Source organism: Camelus bactrianus, chromosome 18 (genome assembly GCF_048773025.1).
Source record: "Camelus bactrianus isolate YW-2024 breed Bactrian camel chromosome 18, ASM4877302v1, whole genome shotgun sequence".
NCBI classification, from domain to species: Eukaryota; Metazoa; Chordata; class Mammalia; order Artiodactyla; family Camelidae; genus Camelus; species Camelus bactrianus.
In genome coordinates, this window is record NC_133556.1 from 17856805 (window position 1) to 17878362 (window position 21558).

At 43.3% G+C, this 21558-nt stretch overlaps 1 protein-coding gene across 2 annotated transcripts in view; it reads right to left on the bottom strand.

The window, feature by feature from the left end:
• PRKCB (protein kinase C beta) overlaps positions 1-21558 on the bottom strand; it is a 297660-nt gene that overhangs the window by 242258 nt on the left and 33844 nt on the right. The gene's annotated exons all lie outside the window — the stretch shown is intronic.

Sequence of the window (21558 nt, forward strand, 5' to 3'; positions counted from 1 at the left end):
AAGTGCTGAGTTCTAAGGACAAATGAGAACAGGAAATGAACCACTTGTTCAGTCAGTCAATATATATGTGCCTACTATGCACCCAGCACGGCTCCAGGCCCTAGGGGATGCAGCCAAGAACACGACAAGCAGATTTCGGCATCGTGACGCTACAGCGCAGTGAATATGCAGGAGGAATTCTCTCCTCGTCCCAGTCCAAGCCCCGCTGTCTGTACCTTGCTTGTGAACTGGTTTCCCCTGCCAGCCACCTGCAAGATCTAACCCAGAAACAACCCAGCCTCTTACAGTCCCGAGTCATGAGCTTGATGATTAATTCAGGTGCTGTGTTTCTGAACTCTCAAAATTGAGGCCTCTGCCTGTTTGTGCTCTGACCAAGCTTTGAGAATCTTCGCGCTCATGGGAGAGAAATGAAATGGCAATACTAACGCCCGGATGGACAGAGCAGACCTGTTCAAACATACAGGGGAAAATCAGGACTGAAAGCAGCAGAATCTCCATCTCTCTCTCACACTCAGTCTCTCTATCTCTCTGACACATACATGCGTGTGCGCGCACACACACACACACACAGAGCTAAGGTTCTCTTCCTGCCCCTACTCACAAAATCGCAGGGCCACATATCTTTCTCCTAAAGAGGAAAACAAAATCAGTGCTCTCCACCACAACCCTCTGAGTGAGAGGAAGGGTTTAGAAATAAAACATGTAAAACTTAAAGTCTAGTTCCTGGGCACATCCGCATCACTAGATGACAGCCATTATCACTACTCTGCAGAAAATGCTGCTGAAGAGTGATTGTCTGGAGCCAGACAACTTCAGTTTTAAGTACTAGCCAGAGGTCAGCTGCGTGAGCTCCCTGCCCCAACTGCTCTGCCTCAGCCTCCCCATCTGTGCAATGGGAACCTTTTATAATAGTGCCTGAACCTCACAGGACAATGAGTTACTGCAGGGGAAAAGGCTTAGGACAGTGCTTGGCACTGAGTAAGTGCTATCTTAATCGCTAGCCTCCACTGCTGCCACTACTATTGTTACCATTTCATGGTTGTTATGACGAAGCTACTGGTGAACTTCCCAAACAATTTCTGATTAACAACAAAATAGCAGCGGTAAATGGACCACAGTGACGTTAAGACTAGCATCACGGGTTTCCTTCTGAATATATGTCCAGGAGCCCTACTCCAAAATGACACGTGCACCCCAATGTTCATAGCAGCACTATTTACAATAGCCAAGACATGGAAACAGACTAAATGTCCATCAACAGATGATTGGATAAAGAAGATGTGGTATATTTATACAATGGAATACTATTCAGCCATAAAAACCGACAACATAACGCCATTTGCAGCAACATGGATGCTCCTGGAGAATGTCATTCTAAGTGAAGTTAAGCCAGAAAGAGAAAGAAAAATACCATATGAGATCGCTCATATGTGGAATCTAAAACAAACAAACAAACAAAACATAAATACAAAACAGAAACAGACTCATAGACATAGAATACAAACTTGTGGTTGCCAAGAGGGCAGGGGGTGGGAAGGGATAGACTGGGATTTTAAAATGCAGAATAGATAAACAAGATTACACTGCATAGCACAAGGAAATATATACAAGATCCTGTGGTAGCTCACAGCGAAAAAAATGTGACAATGAATATATATATGTTCATGTGTAACTGAAAAATTGTGCTCTATGCTGGAATTTGACACAACATTGTAAAATGATTATAAATCAATAAAAATGTTTTAAAAAAAAAAAAAGACAAGCATCAGGGGAAACTGGGGAAAGGGTATACAGGCACTCTTCTATATTAGCTTGGCAACTTTTCCAAAAATCTGAAAGTATTCCCAAATAAAAAAGGCAGAGGCAACGATCTTCTCACTGCCTCCTCAGGTCTTCTCCCTGAGAAGAGAAATCCACGTTTGGGAAGGGACGTAGCATCAGCCCCACAGATAAAAGACACACACACCCTTCGCCCACCCCACCCCCACAGCCCACCCTCCACTCTGCGAAGCTGCTAATCTACAGGTTGGGACTTCAAATCAAGCCTCTCCCTAAGGGATCGAAATCCCAAAGGGCTCACACCTGGATCTGCCATCAAGTTTCCTCTTTTCTCAATGAATATTTATTGAGTGCCTACTGTATGCCAGGTACCATCCAGGGGCTGGGAAACACAATGAGCAAGACACACTCACTCACAGCCACGGCATCTTTTTGCCCCAGCGATGGGATCTAGAGAATGTATTGGCCAGGTCAGAGTCCTTTGGTGGCCTCCAACACCAGGAAATGGTCACTGCAGGGTTTCTTTTTGGCCACTCGAACCTTTGGACCTCAGAGCAGGTGCTGCTACCAGCCAATTCCTGCAAGAGAGACTTTAGGGGGCAGGTAGAGGGTGGGGGGACCCTCATAAGCTCGGACAACAGTCCGCAGCTTTGGGAAGCTAACCAGGGTTAGGGGCTCCTGGGCGGGTCTGGCAGAAGCCACCCCACTTCCCATTTCATCCCTACTTCGCATTCCAAAGAGATGGGCGGGAGAACGTTGCCATGCCTGTCTTTAAAAGACGCTTCTCCCACGGCTTCCTCCTCTTCGAATTCCCTCATCTATCCTTCTACTCTCTCTCCCCTTCCGCTCCGAGCTGTTTCCTGCAGATAAAAACACCCCACAACTTCCAGTCTGCAGAGTGAGATTGCAGCCAGCAGGCTCTTAAATGCCGACGCTCCCAATCCAGCAGCAGACGCCCCCGTGGAGTTAACGATATTTTTTTTTTCTTCAAGCAAGAGAATCAACGTCTTCTACTTACCCTTAGGAGAAAGCCCACTGGGAAAGAGGGATGGGTGCGATCAATCAGGAAGGACTGGCTGCAGAGAGAGGGTCTCTGGCTTTACAATATGAACCATGAGCAATTTGGAAAAATTATACCTAAAACCTTCATAAGCTCAGAATGACAGACACAGTTAATACTTCCAAACCAACCCTGAGAATTGCATTTTGATTAGGGAACAAAATTCATCTTCTATATGAGAGAAATCAGTTCCAACGGGGCAGGGGGCCAGGGGCGCAGGCAGAGAAGGAGAGGTGTCCCCTGCAGCTCAGAAACCCCACAGGAGAGGGGCAGGGTCAAGGGCTGGAAATGGGGTGCATGAAGAATGCACGGCACACGTGGGATCAGATAGCATTGTTATCAGAACTCTCCAGCCACACTTAAAATGCACTTGCCCTTTTACCCAGCCATTCCATTTGCAAGATTTTGGATTACAGATGCGCTCACACACGTGTGTCCACAGTCAGGTACCAGGAGATTCACTGCAGCCTTGTTTGTTAGAGCAAAAACTCTGGAAATAGCCTAATGCTCATCACCAGGAGACCAGGAGTCATGGGGCATCCGGAGAAGGGAACACTGTGCAGCTGTTAGAACGATGAAGCAGCTCTATGTGTGCTCATAAGATCTCTAAGATATGTCATCAAGTACAAAAAAGCAACAAGCAAAAAAAGAAAAAAAAATGTGCCTAAGGCTCTATTAAGGGTATAAAAATGACTCACTTGTGGACTATCTCTTTACTAACACATGCAAAACTAGCAACAGTGCTGTCCCTCCAGAGAAGGGAATTGAGAGCCAGGGGACAGGAGTGGAGGGGAAATTTGTTGCTACTGTATACCTTTGTTGCACCTGTAGGAATTCCAACTTTGCACTGTATATTCAAAACAAACGGTTTTAATGGGTAGAAGGCAAATAAAAATACATAGGAAAAGAAGATAAAGGAAATTATATCAATTAAGATCAACACAGGCATCAACACACACGACACATAATTCTCTAGAAACAGTGATAAATGATACCATCTCCCTCCACTGGTTTTGCAAAATTGGTACTTTGCAGAGTGAGATCAGGGTTTCTCAACCAAAGGCACACTGACATTTTGGACTGGACAGTTCTTTGTTATGAAGCTGACCTGTGAACTGTAAGATGTTTTGCAGTATCCCTGGCCTCTACTTACTAGATTCCAGCAGGAAGCCCCCAGTTGCGACAAACCAAATGTCTCCAGATGAGTGAACTATCCCCTGGGGGCAAACCGCCTGAGGTAGATTATGGGGTCCCAAGGAACAATAACGGTGCCTTCTTTAAAGAGTTCTTATGGATAAATAACCAGAAATGAACAAAAGTAATTTACAAGGTTTTTTTCAAATTTTTACTTACACACACACACAGAGTTTGGCACTGGGGCTGTCTGGATGCCAAGAAGAGCACATCCATCATTCTGTTTACACCAGTGAGTTGATATTTGGTATTTGTAACCAGGGAAATGGCCCTGGTTCTCAGCAAAGAGATTTAGGGGAAATGTCTTCTCAACAGTTCAAGCACAGAGAATGTATTGGTCTCACCAAGAGATAAAGAATGGAATGTTCTGTTTCCCCTAAGCCGTCTGTTCTTTGATAATTACTACCCCTGACCTTCCCTGCCCTCTTCAATGCCAACCAATGTTACAAATGCCAACGGCCAGTCCCTGGTGTCTCAGCTGCCTGAAGGCCAACTCGTGGCTGACATCCCCACCCCCTCCTTCCTTGGGAGCAGATGGAGAAGCAGTTGTTTCACATGCTTGACTGTGCTGAGTGGCAGGCTTTCCACTTCTGCAGAAACTCCAAGAATGACTCCAACAAAGAGGTCATCAACAGGACAGACCCCTAGTCCTGAGCCCCAGGGAGAACGCTCTCTCGCCCAACACTATTCATAAAAGAACAGTAACAGCCACTGTCTCTGGGGCACTCGCTGTGGGCCAGGCCTAGCGTTAAGGACTTCACAGACATGACTTCACTGGATCCTCAAAACAACCCAGTGAGCTAAGTACAGTCATAATCACCCCACTTTACAGACACACAAATTAAGGCACAAGGAGGTTAAGGGGCTTGATCAAAATCACACAGTTAAGGAATTACCTAGTTCCTGGCAGAGAGCAGGTTCTCATTACATGGAAGCTCCTCTTATTACCTGTATTATAATTTTATTATGCATTTTTACCTTCCTCGGTGTTGCCATATTGCTTGTTGTCTCAGGGCCTTTGCACAGGCTGTGCTCTCTGCCTGCAATGCTTTTTCTGCTGACCTTCACCTAGTTTTCATTTAAACTTCCCTCTGTCGAGAAAGACTTCCCTGACCCCCAAAATAAGACAGGTCATCTTCTCACCTGGTACACATTCTCACCCACCCTATTCTTATTTATAGCACTTACTGTAACAGTCACTATATTGGCTTGTCTGTCTCCCCTATTAAATGGTAAGCTCCACGACTGTGGACTTAGACTGTGTCTAATTTGCTCACCACGGGTGAGCACCTAACAGTGTCTGGCATGCAGTAGGTACTCAGTTAAATGCTGGACGGAACATGAATGGAAGGAAGTGATGGAGGGAGGGAGGAAGGGGAAGTGAATAAACAAATAACTGAACTTTGGGCAGGGTCTTAAGAGATCAAGCAATCCAGCCCCTCCTCATCTCATAGTTAAAGACAGGTTCGTGGAGGTTAGGGTCAGATTGGACAGGACCTAGTACTCAGATCTGGTCAGTTGCAGAAAAACTGGTCAGTTCCAGAACCGGGAGGACAAGAGCTTCCAGGTGACAGCTGGCTGAACCAACAGCTGGTGCTTAGGAGAACCCTCAACAGGTAATATCTGCATTTGATTAAGGCTCCACCCAAGACAGCGGGTGCATTTAAATTCACCCCAAGTCCTTTTTTCCAGGCTTATCAAATCGGTCTGATTATCCCTTCAGAAAATCTAAAAAAGCAAAAAAAAAAAAAATTCTTTCACACATCAACGAGCTGTAGTCTTGAGATTCAAAATGCCCTTGCAAACCCACAGGAAACGCTGTTCTTGTGTATCATATCACAGCACGAAGTCCCCACTTCCTTCAGGGGGAAGAATGAAGCCATCTGGCAGGAGTTGCTGTCAGCTCTTTCCCGCCACCCCCTCCTGCTCAGGGCTCTGCAGAGCTCACACATGCGTCCCCCGCCCCCTGGTCCATCCCACTCCAACAGAAGCACCAAGCTGTATCCTCATGGGCCCTCCAGCCTGTTTATACAACTAGATTCTACACTCCAAGGAGTGCCTGTATTATATGGTCAACACCTTGCACAGAGCCTGGCACACAGTAGGCACTCAGTAAATGCTTACTGAATGAATGGATGGATGGACAGAGGGCGTTCCATCTGGCTTTCAGATGCCCTTTCCAACTCCTCATTTGGTAGCCTACATTACGTGTCTTCCTCTCATTCAAAAGCTAATTGTTGAATATAAAAAAGAATTCGGGGGTAGGGGAATGGCTCAGTGGTAGAGCACATGCTTAGCATGCATGAGGTCCTGGGTTCAATCCTCAGTACCTCTATTTTTAAAAAAAATTTTAAGAAAAAAAAAGAATTTAATGGCAGCAACTTTAGAATAAGGCTTTTTCATCTCTCAGGGCCTTTGCACATGCTGATCCGTCTGCCTGGAATGTCCTTCCTCCTGTCTTCACATAGCTAATTCCACCTCTTTCTTAAGGGGTCAGCAGAAACATCACCTACACAAGAAATCCCTCCACAATTAAACTTCCTAAATAGATATCCTCACACATGCTCACTGTTCTCTCCTTGAGCCCCTTATCTGTTTCCTTTATATTTGTTTTTAACTTTCTATTTTTCTATTTTTCTGTTTGTTTTTTTTTTGTTTCTCTCATCCTCTAAGTGGGTTTAATAAGGATACAGACTAGTTCTATATCACACACGTTTCCCACAGCACCTTAGCAGAGTGCCTGCATACAGAATGTGTTCAATGTCTCTTGACTGAATTAATGAGTCAATCAATTTATTAAGAGGGAACACCCCCAAAATAAATATAAGTAAATATAAGGAGTCATGGCACAAAAAGTCTCCTTGAATCATATGAAATAATGTAAATATCAATAACAATTCACGTGAAATCAAGTATATTCCAATTTTTTCATAAAATCCTGGCTATTACATCTTCAAAGGCAGGAGAGTGGATTGCGAGAAGGAAGAAGCGAAAGCTTGAAAACTCTATTATCTTGCAAAAATGTGAATGGGTTGAATTATCCTATTAAAAGACAAAGATTCATTATTTGGAAGGAAAAAAAATCAAAATTCAAATACATACAGCTTACAAGAGGCTTGCGGAAAATCAAATGACACAAAATGACAAAATGAAGATAAAGAAATGAGAAAGCTGCCATGAGTAGAAATAATATCAGACAAATAAAATGTAAAGCACAAAAATGTTACACAGGACAAAGATAGGTGTTTTGTGTTCATAAAAAGTATATCAATCATATCAGAAGCAATGGTGATGTACATTCCACGTGCCTGGCATTATGTTAGGCACTTTATATTGATTATATCATTTAATTTACACAACCAAAAAAATTATCTTGGCATTATTATTGTCACCAAGCTTTCAGGAGAATATAAAACTGGTCCATCATTTGCTAAGAACAGCCAAGAAGGATTTGAGCCCAAATCTGCCTGACGTCACAATTAAAGGCTGGAAAATCATGAAACTCTTATTCCCACATCATAAAAATACATTCAAAATACAAAGCAAAATTTGTTTTTAAAAATATAAAGATTTTTTCTAAAATCACCATCCAATCTCTGACAAATCAGTAGACATCATTAAAATGATATAAGGGCATTTAGCTTAAGAAACCAGGAAGAAGTCATAAAACTTAGAAAAGAGTGAGGAAGAAAAAAGGAATTAAAATATCAGGAAACAGAACTGAAGGATAAATTTAACGGGCAGTTATTTGAGGGGAAAAATAAGACAGTTACACTCTGGCAAAATTCATCAAGAAAAAATTTCAAAAATCAAAAATAGGAACTTCTCGGGGGTAGGTTATAGCTCAGTGGTAGAGGCGTGCTTTGCATGCACCAGGTCCTGGGTTCAATCCCCGGTACCTCCATTTTTTAAAAAAAATGAATGGATAAACCTAATTACCTACCCCCACAAAAACACACAAACACACACACCCACACACACACACACACACACAAAGGAAATTCTCAGTAAAAATGAGAAAAGAGATGGAATTGCAGGTGGCAAGGAGATTTTTCAAATCACTACAGAATAAAGTATACAGTCAAGTACTAATAAATTAGAAATTCAATTAAATAATTATTCTTGGGAAAACATAACATATTTAAAAGTGTACCAATAATGATCATGGAATAAACTGGAAAAATTGTCAAATAAGTAATCCCAGAAAGAGCACTAGGTCCCAAAAGCTGTTTTATTTGGGGGATATAGAAAATTAGCTCAAACTTTTAAAGAACGATATAAATCCTTTGCAATTTAGACTCTTTTTAAGAGAGAGAGAGAGAGAAGATAGATGGTTTCAAAATGCTTTGATGAAAACAGCAAAAACTTGTCAAAGATAACAAACTGGAAAAAAGTAAACTACAGACCAATTTCACTGATGAATTTAAGCTCAAAGTTACTAAATATAATGTAAATAAACTTAACCTAATAACATAGTAAAAGAATAATGCCAGAATGAATGAAGTACTGGGAAGATAGGAACAATAAAGGTTATAGGTGGTTTGTTGTTTTACAACAAGCATGTATTTTACAAAAGCAACAATGTCATTTTCTGGGAGAAAATTTTAAAAGTAATGATTATATCCAGTGATCAAGAGAATTTGGAAATGCATGAACTCTAGGTGAGGGTATAAATTAGTTACTACCTCTCTGGGGTGCAATCTGGCAGCAAAAATCTTTAAAATGGCCATATTCTTTGACTTAGAAAAATTCCAATTTGGGGAACTGTGATGAGTTCACTACAGTAACAGTCCCGATTCTATTATGCCTCCTGTAGCCATGCCATTTGGTCACGTCCTCTGAAACTAGCTCTGGGTTTGGCCATATCACATGCTTTGGCCCATGGGACAGAAGCAAACTTGACACAAGCACAAATCTGAAAAAAGTTTGTGCATCAGGGACTTCTTGCTGCTCTTGCAACTTTGTGACTGCTATGTAAACAAGGCTAGCCAGCTGGAAGATGTGATACCACAACCATCTAGAACAATCCACCAGCTGATTACAAACGCATGCATGAGCCTAACCTATATCCACTGATTGCAGTCCAGACCAAAAGAACTGCCTTGCCCCAACTGCAGGTCTGCAGAGCTAAATAAATACTTGTTGTTTTATACCACTAGATTGTGGGATTATTTGTTACACAGCAAAAGCAATCTAATACATGAACTTATCCTTAGGAAATATTCAGAAGTAGCCATCCATAAAGATAAATATACAAAGATGTTATTTATAACAGTGGTTAAATAATGTTAAAATAACAGGAACTACTTAGGTAACTGAATATCCATTGGGTGAAAATCTGCACTGCTATTAAAAATCTTTTATTAAAAAAAAAATCTGAGGTGGCAAAATATTTACAAGATATCACTTAGTGCAAAAGAAGGCTATGAAACCTATAAAATAATTACAATATGTCACTATTTTGGTAAAAAGTGAAAATAAGTGCACATATTTATATGCATGGGAACATACTGGAATGACAAAAATGTTAACAGTATCAGTCTTCACACATGATGATTTTTTCCCTTTGTTTTTTTCCTACACTTTTCACATTTTCTGCATTGATCCTAAGTCAGGGTTTGTAAACAGTCACTGGACCGCTCTGGACGCTGAACCTGGAACACTCCGAGCCCACTGAAGGCCACAGCTGAGAAATCAGATAAGGGGTAATCCAGGCATGGATGTTACAAAATCCTCCTACTGTAATCCTTATTAAACCAACCTAAGCCTGGCGCTTGTCAGCACAGCTCGGAAAAGCAGAAGGATGAAGAGCTGGAACAGGCTGCCATGTTGCTAGCAAGGGCCACCACCATGGCCAACTGACTGACTCCCAAGTCCAGCAACGCTACCTGGCTTCTTCTTTCTACTCCTCAAGTCTCATCCTCTCCTGTAACTTCTCCCTGTCATGTTCCCTTCTTACACTTTCTCTTTATTTGCTCTTCGTTTGGATTTTCTCGGAGTCTCTTTGAGAGGAAGAGGAGGAATTTAGGCAAGGGGCTGGAGGGGGAAGTACCCAAAGATGAAGCACCTCCAAGGTGTTAGCTTGGCTTCCATAACCCTCCGTCAGACCCCCCCTGGAATTCAAGAATAAGCCATCCCAAGTTCATCCTGTAGCCTGAGTCACCCAGGGAAGTAGATTTCCACTCCTACTAAAAGGATGGTGATTGATCCATCCCCATACTAAGCTGGTTCCACTCACGTGGCATTGTGGAGATAGGACCTGGGTCAGATGATAGGCTGAGATTGTAAGACTTGAATAATAGTCTAGTTCTGATGCTAATTTGATATCGAACCTAAGAATTCACATCACCTCTCTGGGCCATCTTTTCCTCCTTTGCAAAATGGGTCTGATACATCCCCTTACACTGTGTTAAGCTCCCCTAAGAACTGATGTTGGTCTCTTTTGTTCAGCAATATATACCAACAAGCCCTCAATACCATATACGCTGAACAAAATAAATAAAACTTCCTATCTGTTCACTCACACACGGCTTTATATAAAGAACAGATAAGTGGGAATGTGAGCGCTTTGCATGTAGAAATCACATCACAAAGACAAGGTATGTTTTAATATTTTTTACTAACATGAAATGGAAATAACATTGTCTTGGAAATAACATGCTCAATCCCTTGAGATAAACGCTCTCGGGCTTTGCAAAACAAGGTCTGAGATTCACTGAAGTAAGAATTAAAGCTCATGACCTTAAAACGATTTAATCCACCAAATCAGCCGACACTGCATCCTCAAGCAACAGAATTTTTTTAACCAACCAACACTGTCAGTCTTTAAAGTCCAGGACATAAAGCACAGAAGGGCAAAGGGGGTGCTATTTCACAACCTTCTTATTAAAACAGCTGGGGGAAAAGTAAGCTTTCCCAACACATCCCAACACGCAGAAATTTTGCACACTCTAACCAGAAGGGAATTTGTCAGTGTTCAGCTTGGCTGGCATCCCGTATCTACCTTCTTGTGCAGTTAGAATCCTTGCAGCGTAATGTGTGAAAAACCACAGACCCCCTGCCTACCACCAATTATAAACGTTGAGTGTTGAGGACCTTGCCAAAGATCTCCCCTCAAGGGCTCCCAGTAACAGGTACATCTTTATCATTAAGACCAAGGGAGTCGTCACTTATTAACAGGCATTTGTTTCCGCGAATGTCACAGGGAGATGTAGGATCCAGCCCCCTCCCAATTTGCACACACTTGAAAGCTGATGGTGTCACAGCTCTGGGAGGGCGTGGGCAGGGGGTCTGTGGTTTTTCACACATTACGCTGCAAGGATTCTAACTGCACAAGAAGGTAGATACGGGATGCCAGCCAAGCTGAACACTGACAAATTCCCTTCCGGTTAGAGTGTGCAAAATTTCTGCGCTGTCTTGGGTGAAAGCTCCTTTCCTGGATCAGGGTGATGGGCAGACACGTGCTATCCTCTTTCACAAACGGCTTCCTTAAGATGCTCACCAACCTGCCCAGGTCATCACACAGCCATTCACACCTGGCCGTTGGATCCAGTGCTGACACCACCACAACTGACTAGGTCCTCTAATTAAAACCTCATGCTGGGAAAACACTCAGGTTCCATTTTTCTTGTTTGAACTGGGGATTCTACCAAAAAAAAAAACAATAATGAATATTGATACTATTAAACCCTGACAAACTCCTATACTTCTTGGAGATGTGCTCAAGATAGGAAACGGGGCAGCGTACCTTAGGAAATACCCAAGAGAAACCCTGCCCCCTTATGATTTTTATTATTTTCAAAAATAATATTTATTAGCACAGGCTCAAAAGGAAAAAAAAAGCTGGAGAACACAGATGCATGCACCTGTAAGCATATACAAATATAGACATACAGATACATAAAAATATACACACATACATATGCACACGCACACATACATAAACATAGATACACACATATACAAACAGAACTCACAACTTTACTCAACAATAAGCACATATAAAAGCATGGCCCTTCAGTTTTTTCCTAGACGTGCACATACACCTAAAGATAAACATCTTATTTTATAGCCTGATTTTTTTCCTACCTCGCCATGTATCATGACCACTTTTTCAAGGAAGGCAACAAGTATTTCTTGTAACAGTCTAATAGTCTGTCACATATGCTTGAACATTATTTGCCTATTGGATACTTTGGATATTTACCATTTTTTCTGTTACAAATAGCAGTATACTGCACACCTTCGGTACATCTCTGTCTCCTAAAGGGGTTCTGGGCATGACAATAATTTAAGTAAGGGAGTACAAAAATTACAAGGCTGAGTTGTTGAAAGGTATGTCTTCGTGGATATTGAAATAGCCTAAGATTATGGTAGGCGTTGGTGTGGAAAGGAAGACTATGAGTCAGGTCCCAGTGTCTTCAATAAATGGGAGGAGTGACAGGTTGTCTGCAAATGAAAGAGGGGGAAAGGCAAGAGGGCAGAATGGTCACCGAACGTGAGGCTGAGAGGCGAGCTCTCAAATGGGAGTGGGACCTCCAGGAAGCAAAGATAAGGAACAAGGGGGAAGCAAACTCCTGACTCCAGAAGGGGAGTGGTTGTTCCTGAGTGGACTGACATCCCCAGGAGAGAGTCAGGGTCCTCTTCAGGCAGTAGGAAGAGAAAGCATTCAACAGAGGCAAGCCCAGAGGGTAGAGCAGAAAGGGTCGACAATCGGGATCAAGAGAACAAGGAGCAGGTACGAAGCAGGTGATGTCACTGGGACCGGAACTTGCCTGAGAATGACAAAAATGAGAAGTGTGGTTGGAGGTGGCCAGCCTTCTAAGTCCTCAGTGGGGCACAGGTTATTTTGCTTCCAGAAATAATTAAGGGTCCTGGGGAGTGTCTCTCTGAGTTTCAAAGAAGTGGCCAAAAGATATGCTGGGCTTACAAAGACATTCTGCTCTGGGTGATAGCTGTTACAGAAAGGGCAAAGGCGCCTACAAGGTTCAGAGCAAGAGAACAAAGCCTTGATCTTGGCAAGGACTGTCTCATAGGATGCGGGCAGCTTCTTGCAGTAGACTAAGGGTATTAGGAGGCTGGCAGAGAGACAAAGAGTTCTAGCTCAGGGATTTATTTTTTTTCTTGATTCAGGCAATAAAATTGGAGAATGAAAGGTCAGTGTGTTCCTTCTCAAATATTAGCTGCTTCAACAAGGGTTTTCAAGGGAGCTACAGAATGCAGGAAAACCTCCTAGACATTAAATAGATCTATTCATTCATTGACTTATTCATTTAAAGAATACATATTGGGTGTGCACCACGTGCAAGGCTCCATTCTAAATACAAGAACCAGAGGAGTGAACAAGTGGGAAGACGTTCTATATAATTAACTACAAAGGAATAAATATGTGGTAAAATGCCAGCTGGTAACAGGTGCTATAAAGAAAGGGGAAAGGAAACAAAAGAAGACTGTGGTGTTATTGTACCCGGAGAGATGACAGATGAGAGAGAATCTTTCAGGATAGCTGAGTTATCCTGCAGTAATAAACAACCCCCAAATAACAAAGGTTTATTTTCCTCCCATATCATATGGTCACAGCAGATCAGCTAGGGGACCTGTTCTGTGTCTCCAGGATCAGGCTGATAGAGAAGTTAACTCAAAGATTGCTCTGGAGAGTCTAGAACCAGCAATGAAATGCTCCAGCATAAAGTGACACACATCACTTCGGATTACAACTCATTGGCCAGAACCACTCATATATATGGCCCTGCTCACCCACTAGGGAACCAGAAAGTGCAGTCCTACCATTTGGCTTTGGTCCACAAAGCCAAAACCCAGAAATATTTAGTGAAGAGCATGAGTAATTATGAAAGATGGTAGCTAAATAAATGGACGGACAGATGAACTAACAGTAAGAGTTAACATGCACACAGCTTTGCTTTGAGACAGGCAATACGGGAAGCACCTTACACATACTGACTTACACAGCCCTTGAAATAATACTATGAGGTGGGCTCTATTATTATTTTCAGCATCAATCTCATTTTATAGCTGAGGAGGCTGAGGCAAAGAAAGGTTAATAAACCTTAACCAAGATCACACTGTCAGGGAGTGGCAGGGTTGGGATCCCAACCTAGGCAGCATTACTCCAAAGTCTACTATGCTCTTAATCATTTCACTAGGTTGAATGTGGACAGAGGATGGAAGGATGTGTGGATGAGTGGATTGGAGATCGATGGATGGACAGGGGATGGATGGATGGATGAAAGGATGGATGGGTGGGTGGATGGATAATGGGTGGATGGATAGATGAGTGGGTGGGTAGGAGGATGGATAGGTGGATGGATGAAAAGATGGATGGATGCATGATGGATGGATGGATGACTGGGTGGGTAGGTAGGAGGATGAATGGATGGATGACCAGCCATGTTGACTGGCAATAATAACATTAACCAGGAAAATAAAAGAGATTGAGTCATGCCACCAGCAGAAGAGGACTCACACACCTGCAGGGCTCACATTCATCTCACCAGTCTTGGTCATTCAGCTATGTCAACACTTACATTCTCAACAGCTCCAGCAGTGGAAAAGCAGTCACAAGGTTCCAAGCAGAAAGCCAGAGGCCCATGTAGACACACTGTATGCTTGCCAGTGAAACCCTTCCAGCCATCCTGTAACCGCAAGCCTGCCACCCCATCCCCACACAGAAGTGCCTTCTAGACAAAGACAGTCGAGTCCAGGTCAACCCAAGACGGCTCAGACAGGCTGTGGTGGAGAAAAAGGAGACGTGACTAGGGTGGTGGGGGGGGGGGACAAACTGGTGGTTCTGGCAAAAACCAGTGGTGCCTGAGTCAGAAACAGTGGGTTTTGAGGATTTCCCCTTCTCTGGCACCAGCACAGGCTCAAAATGGAAAAAAGCTACCAAGCAGCACTGTGCTTGCTAACAAGCTTCAGCTTCCTGGGTAAAGAGAATACAGAAAGGCAGCAAGGAAGAGAGCCTTGAACATTCCACACCAAAAGAGCGGGCACTTCTCCAGTCCATGAGGACCCATCATCTCCCAGAGGAGGGCTGGTCTGCCAGCTCACGCAGCCACCAGGCCCACCCAAAGAGACCTTCCTTCTCTTTCCACTGCTTTCCACTGCCAAGCCCAAGTGTCTCACCACCCCAACAGCTTCAAGGCCACTCAGATTCGGCACCTGTCCCAGGAGGCAGGCCGAGTCAAGAGAGAGGATCAATTTATCACTGAGGTCGCAACAGCTCACCGAGGAGAAAGGACTTGCCTGAAGTTCCCCTCTCATTAGGCCTTGCCATAACCAGCCTGGGAAAATGGGTAAGGGGACCTGATGCCCCAAAGGAAAAGGGGGAAAGCAGAGAAAAGCAAGCTGGATTCTCGCAGCTAGCTGTAGGGCCCAGGTGCGCGCAGGTGCACGCAGGAGAAAAACCAGAGCTGGGAAGACGCCTGGAACCCCACTGGGGAGAAGACGGCCAAAGCCACATGACTGCTAACCACGGGCTCCAGCACCCCCAGCCAGAGCATCACTCCAAGCGGCTGCCTGCCAGTCACTCAGAAAGCCAACGTGATGCTTTGGGATTTGGAGGTTAGTTCCAGAATCATCTTTAGGAAAGGAATGGAAGAATGTTCATGGGGTTGATCTGCTTTGAAAAGGAAAATGTAAACATACGACAAACGTAAGTTCCTGGGTCTGCATGTATGATGGGAGGGTGGGGAAGTCCACCAAACTGCTGATAAGATTTACTTCCTTTGAGAAGGCCTTAGCCACTGGGGACAGAAACAGGGCCACAACCACGGTACGGGGGCCAGAGTCAAGTTAAGGTTCAAATCCTAATTCTGTTAACTTGTAGTAAGTAACCTACACTCTCTGAGCCTCTGTTTGTTTCCTCATCTACAACTATTGCCAGTACAATAGCCACTAACCATATGTGGCTCCTGAGTACTTGAAATGTGGTTAGTTTGTAAGTGTATAAAATATATACCAAAAATTGAAGGCATAGTATGAAAAAAGGTTAAATACTTCATGAACCATTTTATACTGATTTCATGTTGATATAATAAGATTTAGGATATAATGAGTTCAAGAAAGCATGAATCAAAATTCACTTCACTAGACAAAGGCTTGATCTCCAGAATATATAAGCAGCTCATACGACTTAATGAGAAACAACCAAACAACCCAAACCAAAAATGCGCAAAAGACCTAAACAAGCAATTCTCCAAGGAAGACATACAAATGATCAAAAGGCATATGAAAATATGCTCCATATCACTAATTATCAGAGAAATGCAAATCAAAACTACAATGAGGTATCACCTCACACCAGTCAGAATGGCCATCATTCAAAAATCCACAAATGACAAATGCTGGAGAGGCTGTGGAGAAAGGGGAACCCTCCCTGCATGCCAATGTTCATAGCAGCACTATTTACAATAGCCAAGACATGGAGACACCCTAATTGTCCATCAACAGATGACTGGATAAAGAAGATGTGGTATATTTATACAATGGAACACTATTCAGCCATAAAAAACAACAACGTAACACCATTTGCAGCAACATGGGTGCTCCTGGAGAGTGTCATTCTAAGTGAAGTAAGCCAGAAAGAAAAAGAAAAATACCATGTGAGATCGTTCATATGTGGAATCTAAAAAAAACACAAAAACAAACAAATAAAGCATAAATACAAAACAGAAATAGACTCATAGACAGAATACAAACTTGTGGTTGCCAAGGGGGTGGAGGGTGGGAAGGGATAGATGGGATTTCAAAATTGTAGAATAGATAAACAAGATTATACTGTATATATAGCACAGGGAAATATACACAAGATCTTACGGTAGCTCACAGAGAAAAAAATGTGACAATGAATATATATTATGTTCATGTATAACTGAGAAATTTTGCTTAGAATTGTGTGTGGAATTCGACACAACACTGTAAAATGATTATAAATCAATAAAAAATGTTATATTGTTGTTCAAAACAAAAATTCACTTCACTGGTTTCTTTGGATTTTTTAACGTGGTTACTAAGAAAATTTTAAATTCCACATGGGGCTCATGCTTTGTTTATGTTTATGGTTCATGTTCTATTTCTATTGGACAGCACGATCTACAAAACATTAGGAGGTTGATATGAAGTTCAAAGAAGATGTCGTAAGTAAAGAGTACGAGGTGTCCAGTTTTGTGTTCACTTCCCTCCCCCACCTGTATCAGATCCCACAAGGCCTTTCAACTCCCAAATCTTCCAAAGTCTCCCCAAGTATATCAGGTCTCTCTCATCACCTCTCACCTGGATGTCTGCTGTTGTCTCCCAACTCATCTTTTGCTTCCACCCCAGCCGCCCAACAGTCGATTCTCCACTCAACAGTCGATGGGAGATGTCTCAAATCCAAATCTGATCCTTTCCCCTCCTACTTAATACCCTCCACTGGCCTCTCACAGCACTCAGCACAGAAGCTTATGCTGGCCCAGAGGCCCTACGGAATGTGGCCCCTGCCCACCTCCACACCTGCTTCTCCGTCCCACACCCACTGTAACCCGGCCTCATGATCATGCCAAGCTGGTTTCCCTCCCCCATCCCCATGGCCCTGATATCACTCATCCCAAGGGCCCAGAATGGTATTTTCCCCCATTCTGCATGGCTGGCTCTTCATCTTGTGGTTCTCAAGTCACATGTCACTTGCTTAGGAAAGCCTCCCCTACTGAAAGAAGCCACTCATTCTGTTGCCTTCTCCTGACTCAACCTCTTCATGCCATTTATTGTTACTGAAGGCAAGTTTGTGCGCCCGATGCACAGTGAGGCCAAACAAATTGAAATGTTGGAGTTTGGAGCAGAGAAAGGTTTACTGCAGGGCTGAGCACAGAGGACAGGGTGGCTCACGCCCAAGAAAACCCTGAGCCCCTCCAAAGGGTCTCAGCAAAGCATATTTAAAGCCAGGTAAGGGAGGAGGGTGGTCACAGGGTACATGATCAGCTTGGCACAGTTCTCTGATTGGGCAATGTCGAGGTAGCAGGCGGTCAACACTATCAACCCCGAGGCGCCAGAAGGTCTGCAAGCTACCTGCTCTGCATCTTCAAGTAGTTAATTTCTTCCCTTTGGTGGTGGTTTTTAGTATCTGAAAAACTCAGGAAATATACATGAGATACTATGATCTGGGTACTTCAGAGAGGAGCTACAGCAGAGGATATGGGGTAGGGGTCTGTCCCAGGAAGGCCCGACAGGGTCCTGCTGGGTTACACATTATCACAAACTGAACAACTGAACTCATCCAATTTTTTCAATTTGCTTACTTGGATATCATCTGTCTTCCTGCTGGAATATCAGCTTCACGAGGGCAGGGGTCTGTCTTAGCCACTCTATTTCCACCACCTCGACTGGTGACTGGAACATGGCTGGTGCCCAATAAATGCCCAGTGAGCAAATGAATGTGTCAGCTTGGAGCTGTGGAGGAACGAGAAGCCAGATCCCCAGCCCGGTCGGCCCAGAGACTCTTCCACTCCAATAATCCCATGTCCCAACAAATGGAAAGCAGGGTCTCCAAGAGACATTCACACAACACACATCCAGGTTCACAGCAGCGTAATTCACAACAGCCAAAAGGTGGAAGCAACTGAAGCTCGTGGATAGATGAACTGCTGAGCAAGATGTAGCGGATATGTAAATGGAGCATCATTCAGCCTCAAACAGGAGGGAAATGCTGACACACGGTACTGCATGGATGAATCTTGAGGGCATCGTGCGAAGTGAAATGAACCAGCCGCCAAAAGACAGCTACCAGAAGTTTCCATCATGTGAGGTATGTAGAGTAGTGAAAATCAGAGAAACAGAAAGCAAAATGTTGGGTTACCAGGGGCTAGGGGAGGGGTTAATGAAGAGTTGTTTACAATGGGTACAGAGTTTCAGATTTGCAAGATGAAAAAGCCCCAGAGACCTGCGGCACAGTAGCACGAATAGGCTGAATACAAGTGTGCTAGGCACGTTTTAAATTGCTAAGGTGGTAAATTTTATATGTTTTTTAACCATGATTTTAATTTTTTAAAAAAACAGTAAAACTTCCACCTGTCTCAGGAAACCAAAGGGAAAGCTGTAACTAAGTCAGCTAAAAGGAGAGAGAAAAAATGAGAATTGGGGAAGGAGCCAGAAGAGAAGTTAACATAGGGCCCCGTTAATTGTTCTGTTCACTTCTTTCTTATTTTTTTAATTTTTTTGAGGGGGGGTAATTCGGTTTATTTTTGTTTATTTTTAACGGAGGTATTGGGGATTGAACCCAGGACCTTGTGCATGCTAAGCATGCGCTCTACCACTGAGCTATGCCCTCCCCTTCTCTGTTCACTTCTGACTTTCACCTTGGGAAGATGGGCACAGAGACCTGTGGGTCCGGGACCCCATGAACATCAGGGGGAGTTGAGAGGAGAGGCAAACACTCTCAGTGGCATCAGTATTAAAGACTTCTTGAAGTCAAAATTTGACACAACATTGTAAAATGATTACAAATCAATAAAAAAATGTTAAAAAAAATTAAAAAAGACTTCTTGAAGTCTGCTCTGAGGACCTAACTAGGGATGCAGGCACGGGATGTGCTTATAATAGGAAACACCCTCAGTGACCATCCTCGGGGCACCCATTAAGGAAAGGATGGTCGAGCCGCCACGCAAGGGAGACGCGGAGTCATACGAAAAAAACAATGAAATCTGACTTGACAAATGGGCCGCCTCATATGTCATCATGACCTCATTTGTGTGTGAGAGAGACAGAGACGGAGACAGAGAAGGATAGACACTAAGGTATTAACGTTTGGAGGAGGGGTGAGAGTATTTGCTTTCTGTGTATTTTGTCATGTTCTGTAATGAATATGTATATTTCAGCAGTGAGAAAGCATTACTTCAAAGAAGAAAATACGGCAGGAAAAATGTTTACAAGAAAACACTAGGGATCTCAAAGAAAACCCTAGTACCCTAAGAGGCAAATTATAGCAGAGAAAGAACCCCCAGCAAGGAGCAGAAAACACAAAACTTCAGTTATGTAATTCAGAAAGGCCCACAGAGGCTGCCAGACACCCACAGAGACCCAAACAGACCTTTTGGAACTCAAACCAGGACAGAGAAAACACACAAAAAAAGTAACAAGACCCATCCAGAGATGAAAGATTAATGATGCAGAATCACAGGGACAAAAGCGAATGTAAGAAAGAGGAGGCAGGAAACAGCGTTCAGGCTTCTTCACGCCAGTGGGGGCTGTGGGGGGGATGGGAGGGTTGGTTCTCAGTGCGCACGTCCCACACCCCCTTCTAGGGAGCCCCTATAATTAAGCTAATACCAAGAGGAAGGAGCCCTTCTATTTAGCTGTCATCTGCTTTAAGCACAAGAGGAAAGGGAGGCAGCCCCTCTCGCTGAGCGGAAAAGACCCAGAAGCCTGCCAGCTGACCTAGCTCCACAGTGATCGCTGAACTGGGTGAGGATACACACAACAAGGTCTAGTAGTGTGGCTCTCAGAGCTTAGGACTAATAGTAATAATAATAATAACAACAACAACAACAACAATAATAATAAACACTTTTAGAGCATGTCTTACATGCCAGGCATTGTTCTAAATTATATATTATATATATTTTATATATTAATATTTATATTAATATTATCATATTAAATATTATATATCTTCAACGACTCTATGAGATAGTTACTACTACTATCCCCACTTTACAGATGAGAAAATTGAGGCACAGAGAAGTTAAGTAACTTGCCCAAGGTCATAGAGTTAACTAATGGCAGAGCCAAGATTCAAACCCAAGAGGCTGTGGTTCCAGGGTCTATACTCTGAGCCACACACTGTCCTCCCCTAGAAATCCAAAAGACCACAAACAAGTGTTTTTCTCAGACTACTCTGACATCTGTTTGTAGGAAATTCATCTCAAGCAGAAATATACAGAAAACCTCAGGGTCGAGGATCATCACACCTCATCATCACAGGCTATGAAAACAGCCCCCGCTGATTCGAGAACACCACTTTCCCACCTCCACCTCCCCTCCTCCTTCATACCATGGCCCTCGGTAGTCTCTGCTTCCTAAGTGCCCACAAAACATGAAAACCAGTTCTCAGCAGGGGCCACCCTGCACTCCATCACTGTATGACACTGTCTTTTTTTTTTTTTTTAATTGAAGTATAGTCAGTTACAACGTGTCAACTTCTGGTGTCCAGCTTAAGAACACACCCTCTGCAAGCACAATGACAAGTCAGACCCTGCTCTCCATTCCCCGGCCGCACTACCTGCGGAAAGCTAGCCAACCTCTCTACGCCTCCATTCCCCGTTTGCAAAATAGGGATAAGGGTATGAAAGTCAATACTCATTACTCAGAGATTCCGTATCTGCAAATTTGCCCACCTGCTAAAATTTACTTATAACCCCCAAATCAATACTCAGGGTACTTTCATGATCATTCTCGAACACATGCAGAGCGATGAAAGATTTGAGTCACCCGAGCACACGTTCCTGGCTGAGGCTGAACAAGGCTGTGCTCTGCCT